Source organism: Etheostoma spectabile, chromosome 22 (genome assembly GCF_008692095.1).
Source record: "Etheostoma spectabile isolate EspeVRDwgs_2016 chromosome 22, UIUC_Espe_1.0, whole genome shotgun sequence".
NCBI lineage: Eukaryota > Metazoa > Chordata > Actinopteri > Perciformes > Percidae > Etheostoma > Etheostoma spectabile.
In genome coordinates, this window is record NC_045754.1 from 16,695,675 (window position 1) to 16,702,615 (window position 6,941).

Genomic DNA, 6,941 nt, shown 5'->3' on the forward strand with positions numbered 1-6,941 from the left:
TGCAAGGCAAACCTGAGCCAGTTCTTAAGGGTTGGTAGATGAATCTGACAACTATGAAGAGAAGCAGAGAAGACTGCGCAATAATCGCAATAAGCAATTCTCAGCCAAGTATAGTATTAAATGTGGAGCAACCATAAATGCCTTAAGAAGAATTTAGTTGTTGTTTTATATCTCACACGCTCCCCGCCTAAGTGGCTCGTGAAATTGGCAGTGATAGCCCAAAGAAGAACACCACTACTAAACGCACCTTGATTTTCAACGCCCTTCGCTATACAACTAGGCAGGCGATCCTACAGGCTGCGTGGAAATCTCCGCCCATGGTCGGAGGAGGAAAGATTTACTTTTCCCCAGACTACAGCAACTTCACAATCAAGCGGCACCAATCCTTATTTCAAACCTGGATTCAGCACGAATCAAAGGTCTGGATTTTTTCCTGCTCTACCCGGCAACACTGGAGATCAAGGAAGGCTCCCATTACAGATCTTTCACCTCTGCTAAGGATGCTGAAGATTACATGGGACGGGCTGCGTCCCGTCCTCTTTTTGCCACGGAGACTACCGGCGCCTCGGACTCTATCGCGGAGAACATTGTGAAAGAAGATCAGGATTAAAACAACTGCCTGATGAACATAGACTCTTGGTTTGTCTTACTCTCTTGATGTGTTCTAGTTTTATTGCATTATCTGATATGATTACAGAGACTGTGGTTTTGAATGACATATCTGTCTTGTTTAATATAGCCTACGTTCCTTAGGTTAATAAGGCCACCTTAGTCTGCTTTCCAATGTGCTAGCTATTTTGTGTTTTTTGTTTCCAATTTTTCATTTTAATGTCAATCTAGTGAGGAACCAGTTGCGGTTGCTGTTCCGTTTTGCTGTACCGTGTCCAATCTTAATCACACTACTACTACTAGACTACTTTACATATTAGCGTTCTAAAACCAAAGGAATGGCTATTTTTGTCAAATGGAATCTTCCACTAAAGTTTAGTAATCTGGGTCAGACAATACAGGAAGAATTGTGATTTTTACAATAGAGTATAGTCTTAGGAAAATTGCATTTGTGTCAGCTTATCCGCCTAACCTTTTTGATGGCAGTTTCTATGGTACGCTCACCAATCAAATGCTGGAGTTGACGGACTGTTCTTTCTGTTCTTTTGTTGTTGGTACGAACGTCAATGCTGTGTGGGACCCAGATACTGATCTGTTGAACGCAAAGGTCACTGGGGTTCAGGCGCAAGCCACAAATGCTTTGAAATTATGGGGCAGCAACTTGGGGCTTGTAGATATTTGCGTGCAATTAATCCTGGTAGACAGACATCTTTTTCCAGAATAGATTTTCTTTTTGCATCACCTCCATTATTTCATTCAATTGATAAAGCAGCGTCACTTCCCATGGCATTGTCTGACCATAATGGGGTCCTACGCTCCACGACCCTTGGCTGACCCTTGGCTAATCTCAACGTGCTGCTAGATGGCACTTTAATATTTCTTTACTAAAAAATGAATCCTACATCACTCAGTTTATAGCAGAATGGCTCTGTGGAAGGCCCCAGGATATTGTGAGATGTAATAAAAGGTTTTATTAGGAGCAATACCATACTATTTTGCTCTACTGTGCGCAAAGCTAGATCACTTCAACTACAAAACTTTGAAGCTGAGTTCACCAGGTTAGACTCATTGTTGAAAACTACTTTTACTGACCAAATAGCTTTAGAACAATCACCAGTTAAGAAAGAAATAAACAAAATTCTGAAACATAAATCTAAATTTCTAATTCAACGACACAGCGCTATTACTTTCAAGTTGCTAGACCTTGTCATCTACGTGCCATAAGAATAAGGTCCTGTGGCCATTTTGCAGATTTTCCCGCTATTAAATCTTCATATTGTAATATTAGAACTGACCCTGTTGAAATAAATAATTCCTTTCGGATATTTTATTCCAATTTGTATGAATCAGAGGTTACTTTAGACAACACCCACTGTGACAGCTGGTTGAATCAGCTTGACTTGCCTAAATTATCAGCAGAGGAATCAGCTAACTTAGTCAAATTGATCACTTTAAAAGAATTAAGTGTGGCAGGACAGAATATGCAAAAGGGAAAAAATCCCCGGAGTTTGATGGGATCCCCCCAGAATTGTACGCAACATTTTCGGGAAAAATGGGCACAATCGTTCTGGACATTATTAACTCCTTTATTGAGAAGAGCAAATTTGCAGTCCTGCTCTTCTTACTCTTGAAAAGGATAAGGGTCATACAGAGTGCTCTAGCTATCGATCTCGGAACCTGCTTAACTGTGAATTAAAAATCTTTGCAAAGCTCTTAGCCCATTGTTTGGAGTCCCGTAAGTCAAAATTAGTGAACTCTGACCAAACAGAATTCATAAAAACAAGACTAGCAGCAGATAATGTTAGACACCTTCTTCACATTGTTGATGCAGCAGAAGACAGTAAGACCCCAATATCACTTATCTCTCTTGACGCAATCAAAACCTTTGGCACACTGTACTTGAGTGGTCATTTCTATGGTCAGTCTGAGAGGAGATGGGCTTCAGTAACACTTTTTTTGGTATGATTAAAAGTTTTGTGTTCTAACGCCTCAGCCCAAGTCTTAACCGGACACACTACCTCCTCTTTGTTTCCAGTTTCTAGATCTTCACGCCATGCTGCCCCTTGAGTCCTGCAGTCCTACACTATTTGTCCTCTATCTAGAGCCTCTGGCACAAGCTATTCACCAATCAATATCAATTATAATATACATTTGTAATACACAGCATTGCCTCTCACTATTTGCTTTTTGGAAAACCCCTCTCAGTCTCTTCCTCGCCTTCTGTCATTATGCGAGGAGCATGGAAGCTAATCAGGCTTTAAAATTAACTGGTCCAAGTCTGCACTACTTCATATAAATGATCCTGCTGACTTAGCGACACAGAGAATGATTGCAACCTGTTGGAAACAACCCCATGACTTGTCTATTCGTACTTGGACCCTTTCCTTTCTGGATGTCGTGTGTATGGCGCTCTCTACGGCTTGCATAGGTGGAGCCCCAGGAAAGACTTTGGGCACTTGGCTCATTATTGCTGGATCCTTGAAGATTTGTGCTGAGGCCTTCTCACCTCTGTCTGTGTGTGTGTTTGGTACCTTTTGTCTTGTGCCGGTCTCCCTGTAAATGTCTCTTTTTTGTTTGTTTGTGTGTTTGTCTGTGTCTGTTTCTATGTGTCTGTGAGCTGCGGGCATCATTCTTGCTGTTGTGTTTTTGCTGTGTCTCCCTCCTTCCTGTATTTCTTCTCTTTGTTTTGGAATAAAGCAGTAGATTGAGGGGAGGGACTGTGGAGGGGGTGCACTGTGCCTTCTTCAGTGTACGTGGTTTACTTTTCTGTATGTTGTCATCTGGACCAATGTTTTGCATTTTTATTTAGCTCTTTAAAAAAAAAGTGATCACAAAAAAAAGAAAGAAAGAAAAGTTTATTTCATTTCATTTAATTTGCTCTTTTGCCAGAGGGGCAGCTAATCCAATCAGGGCAAACAGGCAGTTGCTCGGGCAACAATAGCCTGTACCTGTGCACGTCCCCTGGTTTGTAGGGTTCGTTAACTAGCCTGCCATTCCCATGCAATGAGAAACGAAAACTTTGCTCATAAGCCTATTTGCGAGTAGCTGGAGGATGGTTGGAACTTTTTACAAACAATGAGACATCTGCCTAGTGTGCAATAAGGGCTAAAAAATGCATAAAATAAAAAAGTGAAACACAAGCTATCTCTCTTTAGAGTGAGATGGAAATTGAATGGGGATTTGCTCAGGGGAGGTAAGCAGCCTGCAGGGGCACAGTAGCTGTCACCTTCCCTCCCTGTCGTATTGAAGCAGCGGATCTGTGATATATCATGGTGTTAATGTGAGTCTGGGGGCCTCGTATCTCTGGTTGTAAAAACACTGAGACAGACGGTGGGGGGGAGGGTCATTAAAACCAAGGTATGTGTACACATAAACACACATGTACACACATGCAAACACAGATTATGTGATGAATCACAGAGCCTTGAAATCAATATGTGGCAATGAGTTTGACTGGGGCTTTAACACAGGCCAATGAACAACCTCTTATAAAGAGATTTTGCCATTAAAAGAATGTCAGGATGGGGAAATGCACACACACTCAAAACTTACACAAAAAACCCACATTTACACATTTTATAAGCTGCTTCATACATCAAATTAACAAAGGAATGGACGTTGTGTAAATGTGAATGTGTGCTGAAGTGTCTCATTGTTATGTCACCAACAAAGTTGCTCTTTAGCCATGTCTTGAGTGGTGGTATTTACTTGACCTTCCAAGCCCTCTTATATCCCTCTCCCTCTCCCTCTCCCTCCTTCTCTCTCCTTTAGTGCACCGATTTAGTGCATGAAGCAAATCTCATATTCAAATTCTTCTCACCAAGTCTGGTAAACTCCATTAGTCGGCCCACCAGAGGCACGAGGAACCTTTTGGGTGACGTAACCACATTTGCATCTTTTTTTATTTTCTAAATCTTAAATCAGGTTAACAAAAATCCTTAGCCAGCCAGACAGTGAAACATTTAACGTTCAGACTCTGCCATGCAATGCCCACGAGGCTAAAGTCTGCATGAGCTTTTCTACTGATGCCCCAAATTTGACAAATATCCAAAAACTGGGGAAGAGAAAATAGTAAGTGAGCCTGGGAAAAGAGAGAAACAAAAAAAGAGTCAAAGCAGAGGGGAAGAGGGAGGAAATAGGAGGCGGTGGAGTTAGCGACAGTACAGCCGCGTAGAACAGAGGGTATAGGAGGGTAATGAACCAGAGTTACTCTCATCAGAAGCAAATCCCAGTCTTTTCTCTAATCTTTGAATAGTGTCTGTGATGTGGCTGCCCCTCTGAACGTCCCATTATTAGCCAGGGCTTTAGGCTAACAACACTAGAGTCAGTGTGCGCTCACCTTGACACTTGACACCCAAATAGGACAAACCTCAGAGCAAAAGGCAGGTTTAGAGAATAGTGGGGGGAAAAAAGAGAAGGAAAACACAAATTCCATAGCCTGTGTTGTGACCACCGAGGGATAACCTCGGGTACAAGCTGAAAAGGAGGGGAACGAGAAAGAAAGCACGAATGATAGAGAGAGATGGTTGGGAACATAAAGACAGATAAATCCCCCCAAACATGTGCTGCCAAATTACTGTTTTAGCCAGTTCTTTTGATTTCATATTATCTTACTTTGTATTCAGCTTCCCCACACTTCTTTATGCATTCCATTTTCCTATTCCCTCAATCTGGCTGTCTGCTCTCCCTTTCTTCTCCTCCTACCTTAAGTAAATGGAGTGATGCTGAATTTATCTTCTGGTAATGGTGTGTTCTGACTGATGACTTGACCTTTAAGGCTAATAATGCCTGGCAAAGAATCGGCATGTGGGTGTCTGTTTATGCATGCATGTGTGGCATGGTGTACGTATTTCGTGTGTGTGTGTGTGTGTGTGTGTGTGTGTGTGTGTGTATTCTTGTATTCCTGTCCTTGTGAGAACCAGGGTTTTCGACTTCTGGAATCATAGCATTTTTGACCAGGACATTGTGTCAGTTAGGAATAAAGTTTAAGATTATAATCACACTATATAAGGGTTTAGAGCTAAGAATGTATTTTAAAAGTTAAGTAAAAGGTCCTCTTTCTGTAGTAAGACAAATTTATGTGTATGAGCATGTGTGTCTTTCATGAATTAAAAGACCAGCACGAGGCAAACTCAGTGTGCTGTTTCATGAAAAATTTAACAAATCATGAAATGTGCCATGTGCATACAAACAGACACACCTAACGCTCTGGCGGCGTGAAATTGTGTTGGGAGAGGAAATAAAAGGGCGGGTGTGTCTTAGTATTCCCTTGCTTCAGTGTAGAGTAAACAAATCGAGGCTGTGCTCTGGCTGGCAGATTAGTGACGGGAAGGGAAACTCTATTAGTCATTTGACACAGTGATACCTCTGCAATTAGCCAGCAGGCTGAGGGGCTGGCTAGCTGAGAGCGGGACAGACTTTTTCTGTGGGCTGCTGAGAAGAGGGAGATGGAGGAAAACAGGGAGGGAGGAAGAGCGATAGGGGGGAAAAACTAGAGGGGGATCAAACCAATCCTCCGAGCTTTCCATGTCCGTCCTCCCTTCTCATGCTTTCATCTCTGCCTGTATTTCTTTCAACCATACTCTGTCTCTGTCACTCTTTCTTCCTCATCACTCCCTTGCTCTTTTCTCCTTTTTTATTTCCCCCTCTAGATATGTCCATCTCAGTCTATACCTCCATCCATCTTTGATGGAACCTTCCCTTTCAATCCTTCTTTTGCTATAGTTCACTCCCTCTCTGCTTCCATGTTTTTCATTCTCTCTCCCATTCATTTCATGTTTTCTCCCCCCCTTTCTTCCCTAACACCCGTCTGTCTCTCTATCTCTCTCCCTCTATTGTGGTTGTAGTAGACTATGTGATCAGAGCTGAGGACATGTCCTTTCTCTCGACACGCTCTGGCGCTCAGCACGATTACACAAAACCCCTCAGCACAGTGTCTATCTCTCTCTCTCACTCACTCACACACACACACACACACACAAACAACCACACACAGATGGATTTCTAAATATGCAAGTGATTGACATGGACTAAACATTGCATGCCTGTAACACATATTTTTCTAATGCGTTAAGGTCATACAACATCATGCACATCCAACCTTGCCTACTTCAGCCAGGGATGAAGCAAATATGCACAAACACACACACACACAAAAACACACTGCTTGAATGTGGAGGAGAGTAAGGATTAGTTTCTCCCTCTGTTTATCCCTAGGAGAGCCTCCTGGCCAACACACAGCTCTTGATGTTTCTGAGCTGGAAGCAGTGGAGGACAGGCTTGCGTACACACACACACACACACACACACACACACACACACACACACACACA

At 42.4% G+C, this 6,941-nt stretch overlaps 1 protein-coding gene across 1 annotated transcript in view; it reads right to left on the minus strand.

Moving 5' to 3' along the window:
• ctnnd2a (catenin (cadherin-associated protein), delta 2a) overlaps positions 1-6,941 on the minus strand; it is a 147,969-nt gene that overhangs the window by 111,323 nt on the left and 29,705 nt on the right.